Here is an 18,430-nt window from a genome sequence, read left to right on the forward strand (position 1 = left end):
ATGTTTATCCCTCAATTCCCCAGTGCAAGTTTTTCCCTGAATCCCTCAGTGTAAATTTATCCTGAAATTCCCAGTGCACGTTTATCCTGAATTCCACTGTGCAAGTTTATCCCTGAATTCCCCAATGCAATATTGTCCTGAATTCCCCAGTCCAAGTCTATCCCTGAAGTCCCCAGTGCAAGTTTGTCCTGAATGCCCCAATGCAAGTTTATCCGGAATTCTGCCATGCAAGTTTATCCCTCAATTCCCCAGTGCAAGTTTATCCCTGAATCCCTCAGAGTAAATTTATCCTGAAATCCCCAGTGCAAGTTTATCCTGAATTCCCCAGCACACGTTTGTTCTCAACCTCCCAGTGCAAGTTTATCGTGAATTCCCCAGTGCAAGTTTGTCCTGAATTCCCCAATGCAAGTTTACCCTGATTTCCACGGTGCAAGTTTATCCCTGAATTCCCCAGTGCAAGGTTGTCCTGAATTTCCCAATGCACATTTCTCCCTGAATCCCCCAGGGCAAGTTTATCCTGAATTTTTCAGTGCAAGTTTATCCTGAATTCCCCAGTGCAAGTTTATCCCTGAATTCCCCAGTGCAAGTTTGTCATGAATTCCCTAGTGCAAGTTTATCCCTGAATTCCCCAGTGCAAGTTTGTCCTGAATTCCCCAGTGCAAGTTTATGCCTGGATTCCCAGTGCACATTTATCATGAACTCCCCAGTGCAAGTTAATCCCTGAATCCCCCAAAGCAACTTTTTCCTGAATTCCCCAGTGCAAGTTTTTCTCTGAATTCCCCAGTGCACGTTTATGCCTGGATTCCCAGTACACATTTATCCTGAACTCCCCAGTGCAAGTTTATCCCTGAATCCCCCAAAGCAACTTTATCCTGTATTCCCCAGTGCAGGTTTATCCCTGAAATCCCCAGTGCAAGTTTGTCTTGAAATCCCCAGTTCAAGTTTGTCCTGAATTCCCCAGTGCAAGTTTGTCCTGAATTACACAGTGCAATTTTATCCTGAATTCCCTATTGCAAGTTTATCAATGAATTCCCTAGTGCAAGTTTATCCCTGAATTCCCCTGTGCAAGTTTGTCCTGAATTCCCCAGTGCAAATTTATCGCTGAATTCCCAGTGCACGTTTATCCTGAATTCCCCTGTGCAAGTTTATCCCTGAATTCCCCAATGCAATATTGTCCTGAATTCCCCAGTCCAAGTTTATCCCTGAAGTCCCCAGTGCAAGTTTGTCCTGAATTCCCCAGTGCAAGTTTGTCCTGAATTCCCCAATGCAGGTTTATCCTGATTTTCCCGGTGCAAGTTTATCCCTGAATTCCCAAGTGCAAGTTTATCCCTGAATTCCCCAGTGCAAGTTTGTCCTGAATTTCTCAATGCACATTTCTCCCTGAATTCCCCAGTGCAAGTTTGTCCTGAATTACCCAGTGCACGTTTAGCCCTGAATTCCCCAATGCAATATTATCCTGAATTCCCCAGTGCAAGTCTATCCCTGAATTCCCCAGTGCAAGTTAGTCCTGAATTACCCAATACACATTTGTTCCTGAATTCCACAGTGCAAGTTTGTCCTGAATTCCCCAATGCAAGTTTATCCTGAATTCTTCAGTGCAAGTTTATCCCTGAATTCCCCAGTGCAAGTTTATCCCTGAATTCCCCAGTGCAAGTTTATCCTGAATTCCCTAGTGTAGGTCTATCCCTGAAGTCCCCAGTGCAAGATTGTCCTGAATTCCCCAGTGCTAGTTTATCCTGATTTCCACAGTGAAAGTTTATCCCTCAATTCCCCAGTGGAAGTTTATCCTGAATTCCCCAGTGCAAGTTTATCCTGAATTCTTCAGTGCAAGTTTATCCTGACTTCCCCAGTGCAAGTTTATCCCTGAAATCCCCAGTGCAAGTTTGTCTTGAAATCCCCGGTGCAAGATTATCCCTGAATTAACCAGTGCAAGTTTGTTCTGAATTCCCCAGTGCATGTTTATCCCTGAATTCCCCTGTGCAAGTTTATGCCTGGATTCCCCACTGCACATTTATCCTGAACTTCCCAGTGCAAGTTTATCTCTGAATCCCCCAAAGCAACTTTAACCTGAATTCCCCAGTGCAAGTTGATCCCTGAAATCCCCAGTACAAGTTTGTCTTGAAATCCCCAGTGCAAGATTATCCCTGAATTCCCCAGTGCAAGTCTATGCCTGAAATCCCCAGTTCAAGATTGTCCTGAATTCCCTAGTGCAAGTTTGTTCTAAATTACACAGTGCACATTTATCCCAGAATTCCCCTGTGCAAGTTTATGCCTGTATTCCCAGTGCACATTTATCATGAACTCCCCAAAGTAAGTTTCTCCCTGCATTCCTCAAAGCAACTTTATCCTGAATTCCCCAGTGCAAGATTATCCCTGAATTCCCCAGTGCAAGTTTATGCCTGGATTCCCAGTACACATTTATCCTGAACTCCCCAGTGCAAGTTTATCCCTGAATCCCCCAAAGCAACTTTATCCTGAATTCCCCAGTGCAAGTTTGTCCTGAATTACACGGTGCAATTTTATCCTGAATTCCCTATTGCAAGTTTATCAATGAATTCCCTAGTGCAAGTTTATCCCTGAATTCCCCTGTGCAAGTTTGTCCTGAATTCCCCAGTGCAAATTTATCGCTGAATTCCCAGTGCACGTTTATCCTGAATTCCCCTGTGCAAGTTTATCCCTGAATTCCCCAATGCAATATTGTCCTTAATTCCCCAGTCCAAGTTTATCCCTGAAGTCCCCAGTGCAAGTTTGTCCTGAATTCCCCAATGCAAGTTTATCCTGAATTCTGCCGTGCAAGTTTATCCCACAATTCCCCAGTGCAAGTTTATCCCTGAATCCCTCAGTGTAAATTTATCCTGAAATCCCCAGTGCAAGTTTATCCTGAATTCCCCAGCACAAGTTTGTTCTCGACCTCCCAGTGCAAGTTTATCGTGAATTCCCCAGTGCAAGTTTGTCCTGAATTCCCCAATGCAAGTTTATCCTGATTTCCACGGTGCAAGTTTATCCCTGAATTCCCCAGTGCAAGGTTGTCCTGAATTCCCCAATGCACATTTCTCCCTGAATTCCCCAGTTCAAGTTTATCCTGAATTCCCCAGTACAAGTTTATCCTGAATTTTTCAGTGCAAGTTTATCCTGAATTCCCCAGTGCAAGTTTATCCCTGAAATCCCCAGTGCAAGGTTGTCTTGAAATCCCCGGTGCAAGATTATCCCTGAATTCCCCAGTGCAAGTTTGTTCTGAATTCCCCAGTGCAAGTCTATCCCTGAATTCCCCAATGCAAGTTTGTCCTGAATTCCCCAGTGCAAATTTGTGCTTAATTGCCCAGTGCAAGTGTGTTCTGGATTTCCCAGTGTAAGTTTGTGCTGAATCCTTCAGTGCAAGTTTACCCTGAATTCCCCAGTGCAAGTTTATCATTGAATTTCCCAGTGGAAATTAATAATGAATTCCCCGGAGCAAGTTTATCACTGAATTCCCAGTGCAAATTTATCCTGAATTCGCCAGGGCAAGTTTATCCCTGAATCCCCCAGTGCAAGTTTGTCCTGAATTCCCCAGTGCAGGTTTATCCCTGAAATCCCCAGTGCAAGTTTGTCTTGAAATTCCCAGTGCAAGATTATCCCTGAATTCCCCAGTGCAAGTTTATGCCTGAAATCCCCAGTTCAAGTTTGTCCTGAATTCCCCAGTGCAAGTTTGTCCTGAATTCCCCAGTGCAAGTTTATCCTGAATTCCCTATTGCAAGTTTATCAATGAATTCCCTAGTGCAAGTTTATCCCTGAATTCCCCTGTGCAAGTTTGTCCTGAATTCCCCAGTGCAAGTTTGTCCTGAATTCCCCAGTGCAAGTTTATGCCTGGATTCCCAGTGCACATTTATCATGAACTCCCCAGTGCAAGTTAATCCCTGAATCCCCCAAAGCAACTTTTTCCTGAATTCCCCAGTGCAAGTTTTTCTCTGAATTCCCCAGTGCAAGTTTATGCCTGGATTCCCAGTACACATTTATCCTGAACTCCCCAGGGCAAGTTCATCCCTGAATCCCCCAAAGCAACTTTATCCTGAATTCCCCAGTGCAGGTTTATCCCTGAAATCCCCAGTGCAAGTTTCTCTTGAAATCCCCAGTGCAAGATTATCCCTGAATTCCCCAGTGCAAGTTTATGCCTGAAATCCCCAGTTCAAGTTTGTCCTGAATTCCCCAGTGCAAGTTTGTCATGAATTCCCTAGTGCAAGTTTATCCCTGAATTCCCCAGTGCAAGTTTGTCCTGAATTCCCCAGTGCAAGTTTATGCCTGGATTCCCAGTGCACATTTATCATGAACTCCCCAGTGCAAGTTAATCCCTGAATCCCCCAAAGCAACTTTTTCCTGAATTCCCCAGTGCAAGTTTTTCTCTGAATTCCCCAGTGCAAGTTTATGTCTGGATTCCCAGTACACATTTATCCTGAACTCCCCAGGGCAAGTTCATCCCTGAATCCCCCAAAGCAACTTTATCCTGAATTCCCCAGTGCAGGTTTATCCATGAAATCCCCAGTGCAAGTTTGTCTTGAAATCCCCAGTGCAAGATTATCCCTGAATTCCCCAGTGCAAGTTTATGCCTGAAATCCCCAGTTCAAGTTTGTCCTGAATTCCCCAGTGCAAGTTTGTCATGAATATCCTAGTGCAAGTTTATCCCTGAATTCCCCAGTGCAAGTTTGTCCTGAATTCCCCAGTGCAAGTTTATTCCTGGATTCCCAGTGCACATTATTCCTGAACTCCCCAGTGCAATTTTCTCCCTAAATTGCCCAGTGCACGTTTATCACTGAATCCCCCAAGGCAACTTATTCCTGAATTCCACAGTGCAAGTTTATCCCTGAATTCCCCAGTGCAAGTTGTCCTGAATTACACAGTGCATGTTTATCCTGAATTCCCCAATGCAAGTTTGTCCTGAATTCCCTAGTGTAGGTTTATCCCTGAATTCCCCAGTGCAAGATTGTCCTGAATTTCCCGGCGCAAGTTTATCCTGATTTCCACTGTGCAAGTTTATCCGGAACTCCCCAGTGCAAATTTATCGCTGAATTCCCCAGCGCAAGTTTATCCTGGATTACGGAGAGGACATTCGTACTGAATACCCCAGTGCAAATGTATCGCTGAAATCCCAGTGCACGTTTATCCTGAATTCCACTGTGCAAGTTTATCCCTGAATTCCCCAATGCAATATTGTCCTGAATTCCCCAGTCCAAGTCTATCCCTGAAGTCCCCAGTGCAAGTTTGTCCTGAATTCCCCAGTGCAAGTTTATCCCTGAATCCCTCAGTGTAAGTTTATCCTGAATTCCCCAATGCAAGTTTATCCTGAATTCTGCCGTGCATGTTTATCCCTCAATTCCCCAGTGCAAGTTTATCCCTGAATCCCTCAGTGTAAATTTATCCTGAAATTCCCAGTGCACGTTTATCCTGAATTCCACTGTGCAAGTTTATCCCTGAATTCCCCAATGCAATATTGTCCTGAATTCCCCAGTCCAAGTCTATCCCTGAAGTCCCCAGTGCAAGTTTGTCCTGAATGCCCCAATGCAAGTTTATCCGGAATTCTGCCATGCAAGTTTATCCCTCAATTCCCCAGTGCAAGTTTATCCCTGAATCCCTCAGAGTAAATTTATCCTGAAATCCCCAGTGCAAGTTTATCCTGAATTCCCCAGCACACGTTTGTTCTCAACCTCCCAGTGCAAGTTTATCGTGAATTCCCAGTGCAAGTTTGTCCTGAATTCCCCAATGCAAGTTTACCCTGATTTCCACGGTGCAAGTTTATCCCTGAATTCCCCAGTGCAAGGTTGTCCTGAATTTCCCAATGCACATTTCTCCCTGAATCCCCCAGGGCAAGTTTATCCTGAATTTTTCAGTGCAAGTTTATCCTGAATTCCCCAGTGCAAGTTTATCCCTGAAATCCCCAGTGCAAGTTTGTCTTGAAATCCCCGGTGCAAGATTATCCCTGAATTCCCCAGTGCAAGTTTGTTCTGAATTCCCCAGTGCAAGTTTATCCCTGAATTCCCCTGTGCAAGTTTGTCTTGAAATCCCCAGTGCAAGATTATCCCTGAATTCCCCAGTTCAAGTTTGTCCTGAATTCCCCAGTGCAAGTTTATTCTTGAATTCCCCAGTGCAAGTTTATCCCTGAATCCCTCAGTGTAAATTTATCCTGGAATCCCCAGTGCAAGTTTATCCTGAATTCCCCAGCACAAGTTTGTTCTCGACATCCCAGTGCAAGTTTATCGTGAATTCCCCAGTGCAATTTTGTCCTGAATTCCCCAATGCAGGTTTATCCTGATTTCCCCGGTGCAAGTTTATCCCTGAATTCCCCAGTGCAAGTTTATCCCTGAATCCCTCAGTGTAAATTTATCCTGAAATCCACAGTGCAAGTTTATTCTGAATTCCCCAGCACAAGTTTGTTCTCGACCTCCCAGTGCAAGTTTATCGTGAATTCCCCAGGGCAAGTTTGTCCTGAATTCCCCAATGCAGGTTTATCCTGATTTTCCCGGTGCAAGTTTATCCCTGAATTCCCAAGTGCAAGTTTATCCCTGAATTCCCCAGTGCAAGTTTGTCCTGAATTTCTCAATGCACATTTCTCCCTGAATTCCCCAGTGCAAGTTTGTCCTGAATTACCCAGTGCACGTTTAGCCCTGAATTCCCCAATGCAATATTATCCTGAATTCCCCAGTGCAAGTCTATCCCTGAATTCCCCTGTGCAAGTTTGTCTTGAAATCCCCAGTGCAAGATTATCCCTGAATTCCCCAGTTCAAGTTTGTCCTGAATTCCCCAGTGCAAGTTTATTTCTGAATTCCCCAGTGCAATTTATCCCTGAATCCCTCAGTGTAAATTTATCCTGAAATCCCCAGCACAAGTTTGTTCTCGACCTCCCAGTGCAAGTTTATCGTGAATTCCCCAGTGCAATTTTGTCCTGAATTCCCCAATGTAGGTTTATCCTGATTTCCCCGGTGCAAGTTTATCCCTGAATTCCCCAGTGCAAGTTTATCCCTGAATCCCTCAGTGTAAGTTTATCCTGAAATCCCCAGTGCAAGTTTATCCTGAATTCCCCAGCACAAGTTTGTTCTCGACTTCCCAGTGCAAGTTTATCGTGAATTCCCCAGTGCAAGTTTGTCCTGAATTCCCTAATGCAGGTTTATCCTGATTTTCCCGGTGCAAGTTTATCCCTGAATTCCCAAGTGCAAGTTTATCCCTGAATTCCCCAGTGCAAGTTAGTCCTGAATTACCCAATGCACATTTGTTCCTGAATTCCACAGTGCAAGTTTGTCCTGAATTCCCCAATGCAAGTTTATCCTGAATTCTTCAGTGCAAGTGTATCCAGAAATCCCCAGTGCAAGTTTATCCGGATTCCCCAGTGGAAATTCGCACTGAATTCCCTAGTGCAAGTTTATCGCTGAATTCCCAGTGCATTTTTATCCTGAATTCACCAGTGTGGGTTTATCCTGAATTCCCCAGTTCATGTTTATCCCTGAATTCCCCAGTGCAAGTTTGTCATGAATTCCCCAGTGCAGGTTTATCCCTGATTTCACCAGTGCAAGTTTGTGCTGAATTCCCCAGTGCAAGTTTATCCCTGAATTCCCCAGTGCAATTTTGTGCTGAATTCCCCAGTGCAAGTTTATCCCTGAATTCCACAGTGCAAGTTTAACCTGGAATTCCCCAGTGCAAGTTTCTCCTGAATTCCCCAATGCAAGCTTATCCTGAATTCAGCAGTGCAAGTTTATCCCTGAATTCTGCAGTGCAGGTTTATCCCTGAATTCCCCAGTGCAAGATTATCCTGAATTCCCCAGTGCAAGTTTGTCCTGAATTCCCCAATGCAAGTTTATCCTGAATTCTGCAGTGCAAATTTGTGCTGAATTCCCCAGTGCAAGTCTATCCTGAATTCCCCAGTGCAGGTTTGTCCTGAATTCCCCAGCGCAAGTTTGTCCTGAATTCCCTAATGCAAGTTTATCCTGATTTCCCCGGTGCAAGTTTATCCAGAATTCCCTAGTGCAGGTTTATGCCTGAATTCCCCAGTGCAAGTTTATCCTGAATTCCTCAGTGTAAGTTTATCCTGAAATCCCCAGTGCAAGTTTATCCTGAATTCCCCAGCGCAAATTTGTGCTGAATTCCCCAGTGCAAGTTTGCCTTGTATTGCCCAGTGCAAGTTTATCCTGAATTCCCCAGTGCAGGTTTGTCCTGAATTCCCCAATGCACGTTTGTTCCTGAATTCCCCAGCGCAAGTTTATCCTGAATTCCCCAGTGCAAGTTTGTCCTGAATTCCTCAATGCAAGTTTATCCTGAATTCCTCAGTGCAAGTTTATCCTGAATTCCCCAGTGCAAATTTATCCCTGAATTCCCCAGTGCAAGTTTGTCCTGAATTCCCCAGTGCAAGTTTATCCTGTATTCCCCAGTGCACATTTGTGCTGAATTCCCCAGTGCAAGTTTTCCTTGTATTCCCCAGTGCAACTTTATCCTGTATTCCCCAGTACAAGTTTGTGCTGAATTCCCCAGTGCAAGTTTATCCTGATTTCCCCAGTGCAAGTTTATCCTGATTTCCCCAGTGCAAATTCGTGCTGAATTCCCCAGTGCAAGTTTATTCTGGATTCCCCAGTGTAAGTTTGTGCTGAATCCTTCAGTGCAAGTTTACCCTGAATTCCCCAGTGCAAGTTTATCCCTGAATTTCCCAGTGGAAATTCGTACTGAATTCCCCAGTGCAAGTTTATTCTTGAATTCCCCAATGCAAATTTATCCTGAATCCCCAAAGCAAGTTTATCCTGAATTCCCCAGTGCATGTTTGTCCTGAATTCCGCAATTCACGTTTATCCCTGAATTCCCCAATGCACATTTGTCCTAAATTCCCCAGTGCAAGATTATCCTGAATTCCTCAATGCAAGTATGTCCTAAATTACCCAGTGCAAGTTTATCCTGAATTCCCCAGTGCATGTTTGTCCTGAATTCCCCAATGCAAGTTGATCCTGAATTCCCCAATGCAAGTATGTCCTAAATTACCCAGTGCAAGTTTATCCTGAATTCCCCAGAGCATGTTTGTCCTGAATTCCCCAATGCAAGTTGATCCTGAATTCCCCAATGCAAGTTTGTCCAGAATTCCCCAGTGCAAATTTGTGCTGAATTCCCCAGTGCAACTTTCTCCCTGCATTCCCCAGTGCAAGTTTATTCCTGAATTCCCCAGTTCATGTTTAGCCCTGAAGTCCCCAGTGCAAGTTCGTTCAGAATTCTCCAGGGTACATTTATCCTGAATTCCCCAGGGTACATTTATCCTGAATTCCCCAGTGCACATTTATCCTGAGTTCCCCAGTTCACGTTCATCCCTGAATTCCCCAATGCAGGTTTACCCCTGAATTCCCCAATGCAAGTTTACCCCTGAATTCCCCAGTGCAAGTTTGTTCTGAATTCACCAGTGCACATTTGTCCTGAAAAAGGGCTTATGCCCAAAGTGTCGATTCTCCTGCTCCTCGGATGCTGCCTGGCCTGCTGTGTTTTCTCAGAACCACAATTTTCAACTCTGGGGAATTAAGGGATAAACCTGCACTGGGGAATTCAGGGATCACCTTGGACTGGGGTTGTCGGGATTAAACTTGCATTGGGGAATTCAGGACAAACTTGCAGTGGAGAATTCTGGATAAACATGCACAGTGTACGTTTATCCAGAATTCTCCACTGAATTCCTGAATTCTCCTGAATTCCTCAATGCATGCTTACCCTGAATTCCCCAGTGCAAGTTTATCCCTGACTTCCTCAGTGCAAGTTTATCCCTGACTTCCTCAGTGCAAGTTCATCCCTGAATTCCCCAGTGCAAATTTTAAATTAGATTCAATTACTTACAGTGTGGAAACAGGCCCTTCGTCCCAACAAGTCCACACCGCCCCGCCAAAAGTTAACCCACCCAGATCCATTCCCCTACATTTACACCTTCATCTAACACTACGGGCAATTTAGTATGGCCAATTCACCTAACCTGCATATTTTTGGACTGTGGGAGGAAACCGAAGCACCTGGAGGAAACCCACGCAGACACGGGGAGAATGTGCAAACTCCACACAGAGAGTCACCTGAGGCGAGAATTGAACCGGGGTCTCTGGCGCTGTGAGGCAGCAGTGCTAACCACTGTGCCACCTTGCTGCCCACTATCCCTGAATTCCCCAGTGTACGTTTGTCCTGAATTCCCAGTGCAAGTTTATCCTGAATTCCCCAGTGCAAGTTTATCCTGAATTCCTCAGTGTAAGTTTATCCCTGAATTCCCCAGTGCAAGTTTATCCTGAATTCCTCAGTGCAAGTTTATTCCTGAATTCCCCAGTGCACATTTGTGCTGAATTCCCCAGTGCAAGTTTATCCTGGATTCTCTAGTGCATGTTTGTGCTGAATCCTTCAGTGCAAGTTTATCCTGAATTCCCAAGTGCAAGTTCATCCCTGAATTTCCCAATGCAAGTTTGTCCTGAATTCCCCAGTGCAAGTTTGTCCGGAATTCCCAAGTGCAAGTTTGTCCTGAAATCCCCAGTGAAAGTTTATCACTAAATTCCCCAGTGCACATTTATCCTGAACTCCCCAGTGCAAGTTTCTCATTGAATTCCTCAGTGCAAGTTTATCCTGAATTCCCCAGTTCACATTTATCCCTGAATTCCCCAGTGCAAGTTTATCCCTGAATTCCCCAGCGCAAGTTTGTCCTGGATTCCCCAGTGCAAGTTTATCCCTGAATTCCCCAGTGCAAGTTTGTCCTGAAATCCCCAGTGCAAGTTTATCCCTGAATTCCCCAGTGCAAGTTTGTCCTGGATTCCCCAGTGCAAGTTTATCCCTGAATTCACCAGTGCAAGTTTGTCCTGGATTCCCTAGTTCAGGTTTGTGCAGAATTCCCCAGTGTAAGTTGGTCCCTGAATTCCTCAATGCAAGTTTATCCTGAATTCCCCAGTGCAAGTTTATCCCTGAATTCCCCAATGCAAATTTATCCCTGAATTCCTCAATGCATGTTTATCCTGAATTCCCCAGTGCAAGTTTGTCCTCAATTCCTCAGAGTAGAAAAATGTGGTGTTGGAAAAATACAGCAGGCCAGGCAGCATCTGAGGACCAGGAGAATTGATGTTTTGGGCATAATCTCTTCTTCAGGATAAATGTGCACTGGGGAATTCCAGATAAACTAGCACTGGGGAATTAAGGATAAACGTGCACTGGCGAATTCAGAACAAACTTGCAGTGGGGAATTCAGGAAAAACTTGCACTGGGGTTGTCAGGGATAAACTTGCACTGGAGAATTCAGGGATCAACTTGCACTGGGGAATTCAGGACAAACTTACAGTTGAGAATTCTGGAAAAACTTGCACTGGGGAATTCATCCCTGAATTCCCCAGTGCAAGTTTGTCCCTGACTTCCCCAGTTAAAGTTTATACCTGAACTTCCCAGTGCAAGTTTATCCCTGAATTCCCAAGTGTAAGTTTGTTCTGAATTCCCCAGTTCAAGTTTTTCCTGAATTCCCCAATGCAAGTTTCTCCTGAATTCCTCAGTGCAGGTTTGTCCTGCATTCCCCAATGCGAGTTTCTCCTGAATTCCTCAGTGCAAGTTTATCCCTGAATTCCTCAATGCAAGTTTGTCCTGAATTCCCCAGTGCAATTTTGTCCCTGAATTCCCAAATGCAAGTTTATCCCTGAATTCCTCAATGCATGCTTATCCTGAATTCCCCAATGCAAGTTTATCCCTGAATTCCCCAGTACAAATTTGTGCTGAATTCCCCAGTGTAAGTTTCTCCCAGAATTCCCCAGTGCAAATTCGTGCTGAATTCCCCAGTGCAAGTTTATCCTGGATTCTCCAGTGCTTGTTTGTGCTGAATCCTTTAGTACAAACTTATCCTGAATTCCCCAGTGAAAGTTTATCCCTGAATTCCCCAGTGCAAATTTATACTGAATTCCCTAGTGCAAGTTTATCCCTGAATTCCCCAGTGCAAGTTTGTTCTGAATTCCCCAGTGCAAGTTTATCCCTGAATTCCCTGGTTCAAGTTTATCGCTGAATTCCCCAGTGCAAGTTTGTCCTGATTTCCCGAATGCAAGTTTGTCCTGAATTCCCCAGTGAAAATTTAACCCTGAATTCCCCAGTGCAAATTTATACTGAATTCCCTAGTGTAAGTTTATCCCTGAATTCCCCAGTGCAAATTTGTCCTGAATTCCCCAGTGCAAATTTGTACTGAATTCCCCGGTTCAAGTTTATCGCTGAATTCCCCAATGCAAGTTGCGCTGAATTCCCCAGTACTAGTTTATCCCTGAATTCACCAGTGCAAATTTATCACTGAATTCCACAGTGAAAGTTTGTCTTGAATTCCCTAGTGCAAGTTTGTCCTGAATTCCCCAGCTCAAGTTTGTTCTCAATTCCTCTGTGCAGGTTTAGCCCTGAATTCCCCAGTGCAAGTTTATGCTGAATTCCTCAGTGCAAGTTTATCCTGAATTCCCCAGTGCAAGATTATCCCTGAATTCCCCAATGCAAATTTTTCCCTCAATTCCCCAGTGCAAGTTTGTCCTGAATTCCCCAATTAAAATTTTTCCCCTAAATTCCCCAGTCCAAGTTGTTCCAGAATTCCCTAGTTCACGTTTATCCCTGAATTCCCCAGTGCACATATATCCTGAATTCCCCAGTGCAAATTTATCCTGAATTCCCCAGTTCATGTTTATCCCTGAATTCCCCAGTGCAAGTTCATTCAGAATTCTCCAGGGTACATTTATCCTGAATTCCCCAGTGCACATTTATCCTGAGTTCCCCAGTTCACGTTCATCCCTGAATTCCCCAATGCAGGTTTACCCCTGAATTCCCCAATGCAAGTTTACCCCTGAATTCCCCAGTGCAAGTTTGTTCTGAATTCACCAGTGCACATTTATCCTGAAAAAGGGCTTATGCCCAAAATGTCGATTCTCCTGCTCCTCGGATGCTGCCTGGCCTGCTGTGTTTTTTCAGAACCACAATTTTCAACTCTGGGGAATTCAGGGATAAACCTGCACTGGGGAATTCAGGATAAGCATGCATTGAGGAATTCAGGGATAAACTTGCATTGGGGAATTCAGGGACAAAATTGCACAGGGGAATTCAGGATAAATGTGCACTGGGAAATTCAGGGATAAACTTGCACTGGGAAATTCACGGATAAATGTGCACTGGGGAATTCAGGGATAAACTTGCACTGGGGAATTCAGTACAAACTTGCACTTGGGAATTCAGGACAAACTTGCACAGGAGAATTCAGGGATAAACTTGCATTGGGGAATTCAGGATAAACGTGCATTGTGGAATTCAGGACAAACTTGCACTGGGGGATTCAGGAATAAACTTGCACTGGGGAATTCTGGATGAATTTGCATTGGGGAATTCAGGGATGAACTTGCACTGGGGAGTTCAGGATAAACGTGCACTGGGGAATTTAGTGCTAAAGCTGCATTGGGGAATTGAGGACAAATTTGCACTGGAGAATTCAGGGATAAACTTGCATTGTGGAATTCAGGACAAACTTGCACTGGGGAATTCAGGGATAAGCTTGCATTGGGAAATTAGGATAAACGTGCATTGTGGAATTCAGGACAAACTTGCACTAGGGGATTCAGGAATAAACTTGCACTGGGGAATTCTGGATGAATTTGCATTGGGGAATTCAGGGATGAACTTGCACTGGGGAGTTCAGGATAAACGTGCACTGGGGAATTTAGTGCTAAAGCTGCATTGGGGAATTGAGGACAAATTTGCACTGGAGAATTCAGGGATAAACTTGCATTGGGGAATTATGGATAAACATGCACTGGGAAACCAGGATAAACTTGCACTGGGGTTTTCAGGATTAAAGTGCACTGTGGAATTCAGGGATAAACTTGCACTGGGGAGTTCAGGATAAATGTGCACTGGGGAATACAGCACAAACTTGCACTGGGGAATTCAGGACAAACGTGCTCTAGGGAATTGAGGACAAATTTGCACTGGGGAATTCAGGATAAACTTGCACTGCGGAATTCAGAGATGAATTCCCCAGTGCAAGTTTATCCTGAATTCTCCACTGCAAGTTTGTCCTGAATTCCCCAGTGCAAGTATATCCCTGACATCCCCAGTTAAAGTTTATACCTGAACTTCCCAGTGCAAGTTTTTCCCTCAATTCCCCAGTGTAAATTTGTCCTGAGTTCCCAGTGCAAGTTTATCCGGAATTCCCCAGTGCAAGTTTGTTCTGAATTCCCTAGTGCAAGTATATCCCAGAATTCCCCAGTGCAAGTTTATCCCTGAATTCCCCAGTACAAATTTGTGCTGAATTCCCCAGTGCAAGTTTCTCCCAGAATTCCCCAGTGCAAATTCGTGCTGAATTCCCCAGTGCAAGTTTATCCTGGATTCTCCAGTGCTTGTTTGTGCTGAATCCTTTAGTACAAACTTATCCTGAATTCCCCAGTGAAAGTTTATCCCTGAATTCCCCAGTGCAAATTTATACTGAATTCCCTAGTGCAAGTTTATCCCTGAATTCCCCAGTGCAAGTTTATCCCTGAATTCCCTGGTTCAAGTTTATCGCTGAATTCCCCAGTGCAAGTTTGTCCTGATTTCCCGAATGCAAGTTTGTCCTGAATTCCCCAGTGAAAATTTAACCCTGAATTCCCCAGTGCAAATTTATACTGAATTCCCTAGTGTAAGTTTATCCCTGAATTCCCCAGTGCAAATTTGTCCTGAATTCCCCAGTGCAAATTTGTACTGAATTCCCCGGTTCAAGTTTATCGCTGAATTCCCCAATGCAAGTTGCACTGAATTCCCCAGTACTAGTTTATCCCTGAATTCACCAGTGCAAATTTATCACTGAATTCCACAGTGAAAGTTTGTCTTGAATTCCCTAGTGCAAGTTTGTTCTGAATTCCCCAGTGCAAGTTTGTCCTGAATTCTCCAGTGCAAGTTAATCCCTGAATTCCCAGTGCACATTTATCGGTGAATTTCCCAGTGCAAGTTTGTCCTGAATTCCACAATGCAAGTTTATCCTAGTTTCCCCAGTGTAAGTTTGTCCTGAATTCCCAGTGCAGGTTTATCCTGAATTCCCCAGAGCAAGTTTGTTCTGAATTCCCTCGTGCAGGTTTATCCTGAATTCCCCAGAGCAAGTTTGTTCTGAATTCCCTAGTATATCCCAGAATTCCCCAGTGCAAGTTTATCCCTGAATTCCCCAATGCAGGTTTCTTCTGAATTCCCCAGTGCAAGTTTGTTCTGAATTCCCCAGTGCAAGTTTATCCTTGAATTCCCCAGTGCAAGCTTGTCCTGAATTCCCCAGTTCATGTTTGTCCTGAATTCCCCAATGCAAGTTTGTCCTGAATTCCCCAGTGCAAGTTTGTCCTGAATTCCCCAGTTCATGTTTGTCCTGAATTCCCCAGTGCAAGTTTATCCCTGAATTCCTCAGTGCAAGTTTGTCCTGAATTCCTCAGTGCAAGTTTGTCCTGAATTCCCCAATGCATGTTTGTCCTGAATTCCCCAGTGCAAGTTAATCCCTAATTCCCCAGTGCAAGTTTATCCCTGAATTCCTCAATGCAAGTTTGTCCTGAATTCCCCAGTGCAATTTTTCCCTGAATTCCTCAGTGCAAGTTTGTCCTGAATTCCTCAGTGCAAGTTTGTCCTGAATTCCCCAATGCATGTTTGTCCTGAATTCCCCAGTGCAAGTTAATCCCTAATTCCCCAGTGCAAGTTTATCCCTGAATTCCCCAGTGCAAGTTTGTCCTGATTTCCCGAATGCAAGTTTGTCCTGAATTCCCCAGTGAAAATTTAACCCTGAATTCCCCAGTGCAAATTTATACTGAATTCCCTAGTGTAAGTTTATCCCTGAATTCCCCAGTGCAAATTTGTCCTGAATTCCCCAGTGCAAATTTGTACTGAATTCCCCGGTTCAAGTTTATCGCTGAATTCCCCAATGCAAGTTGCGCTGAATTCCCCAGTACTAGTTTATCCCTGAATTCACCAGTGCAAATTTATCACTGAATTCCACAGTGAAAGTTTGTCTTGAATTCCCTAGTGCAAGTTTGTCCTGAATTCCCCAGCTCAAGTTTGTTCTCAATTCCTCTGTGCAGGTTTAGCCCTGAATTCCCCAGTGCAAGTTTATGCTGAATTCCTCAGTGCAAGTTTATCCTGAATTCCCCAGTGCAAGATTATCCCTGAATTCCCCAATGCAAGCTTGTCCTGAATTCCCCAATGCAAATTTTTCCCTCAATTCCCCAGTGCAAGTTTGTCCTGAATTCCCCAATTAAAATTTTTCCCCTAAATTCCCCAGTCCAAGTTGTTCCAGAATTCCCTAGTTCACGTTTATCCCTGAATTCCCCAGTGCACATATATCCTGAATTCCCCAGTGCAAATTTATCCTGAATTCCCCAGTTCATGTTTATCCCTGAATTCCCCAGTGCAAGTTCATTCAGAATTCTCCAGGGTACATTTATCCTGAATTCCCCAGTGCACATTTATCCTGAGTTCCCCAGTTCACGTTCATCCCTGAATTCCCCAATGCAGGTTTACCCCTGAATTCCCCAATGCAAGTTTACCCCTGAATTCCCCAGTGCAAGTTTGTTCTGAATTCACCAGTGCACATTTATCCTGAAAAAGGGCTTATGCCCAAAATGTCGATTCTCCTGCACCTCGGATGCTGCCTGGCCTGCTGTGTTTTTTCAGAACCACAATTTTCAACTCTGGGGAATTCAGGGATAAACCTGCACTGGGGAATTCAGGATAAGCATGCATTGAGGAATTCAGGGATAAACTTGCATTGGGGAATTCAGGGACAAAATTGCACAGGGGAATTCAGGATAAATGTGCACTGGGAAATTCAGGGATAAACTTGCACTGGGAAATTCACGGATAAATGTGCACTGGGGAATTCAGGGATAAACTTGCACTGGGGAATTCAGTACAAACTTGCACTTGGGAATTCAGGACAAACTTGCACAGGAGAATTCAGGGATAAACTTGCATTGGGGAATTCAGGATAAACGTGCATTGTGGAATTCAGGACAAACTTGCACTGGGGGATTCAGGAATAAACTTGCACTGGGGAATTCTGGATGAATTTGCATTGGGGAATTCAGGGATGAACTTGCACTGGGGAGTTCAGGATAAACGTGCACTGGGGAATTTAGTGCTAAAGCTGCATTGGGGAATTGAGGACAAATTTGCACTGGAGAATTCAGGGATAAACTTGCATTGGGGAATTATGGATAAACATGCACTGGGAAACCAGGATAAACTTGCACTGGGGTGTTCAGGATTAAAGTGCACTGTGGAATTCAGGGATAAACTTGCACTGGGGAGTTCAGGATAAATGTGCACTGGGGAATACAGCACAAACTTGCACTGGGGAATTCAGGACAAACGTGTTCTAGGGAATTGAGGACAAATTTGCACTGGGGAATTCAGGATAAACTTGCACTGCGGAATTCAGAGATGAATTCCCCAGTGCAAGTTTATCCTGAATTCTCCACTGCAAGTTTGTCCTGAATTCCCCAGTGCAAGTATATCCCTGACATCCCCAGTTAAAGTTTATACCTGAACTCCCAGTGCAAGTTTTTCCCTCAATTCCCCAGTGTAAATTTGTCCTGAGTTCCCAGTGCAAGTTTATCCGGAATTCCCCAGTGCAAGTTTGTTCTGAATTCCCTAGTGCAAGTTTATCCCAGAATTCCCCAGTGCAAGTTTGTCCTGAATTCTCCAGTGCAAGTTAATCCCTGAATTCCCAGTGCACATTTATCGGTGAATTTCCCAGTGCAAGTTTGTCCTGAATTCCACAATGCAAGTTTATCCTAGTTTCCCCAGTGTAAGTTTGTCCTGAATTCCCAGTGCAGGTTTATCCTGAATTCCCCAGAGCAAGTTTGTTCTGAATTCCCTCGTGCAGGTTTATCCTGAATTCCCCAGAGCAAGTTTGTTCTGAATTCCCTAGTATATCCCAGAATTCCCCAGTGCAAGTTTATCCCTGAATTCCCCAATGCAGGTTTCTTCTGAATTCCCCAGTGCAAGTTTGTTCTGAATTCCCCAGTGCAAGTTTATCCTTGAATTCCCCAGTGCAAGCTTGTCCTGAATTCCCCAGTTCATGTTTGTCCTGAATTCTCCAATGCAAGTTTGTCCTGAATTCCCCAGTGCAAGTTTGTCCTGAATTCCCCAGTTCATGTTTGTCCTGAATTCCCCAGTGCAAGTTTATCCCTGAATTCCTCAGTGCAAGTTTGTCCTGAATTCCTCAGTGCAAGTTTGTCCTGAATTCCCCAATGCATGTTTGTCCTGAATTCCCCAGTGCAAGTTTATCCCTGAATTCCTCAGTGCAAGTTTGTCCTGAATTCCTCAGTGCAAGTTTGTCCTGAATTCCCCAATGCATGTTTGTCCTGAATTCCCCAGTGCAAGTTAATCCCTAATTCCCCAGTGCAAGTTTATCCCTGAATTCCTCAATGCAAGTTTGTCCTGAATTCCCCAGTGCAATTTTTCCCTGAATTCCCCA

Source organism: Chiloscyllium punctatum, chromosome 24 (genome assembly GCF_047496795.1).
Source record: "Chiloscyllium punctatum isolate Juve2018m chromosome 24, sChiPun1.3, whole genome shotgun sequence".
In the NCBI taxonomy this organism is placed as follows: Eukaryota; Metazoa; Chordata; class Chondrichthyes; order Orectolobiformes; family Hemiscylliidae; genus Chiloscyllium; species Chiloscyllium punctatum.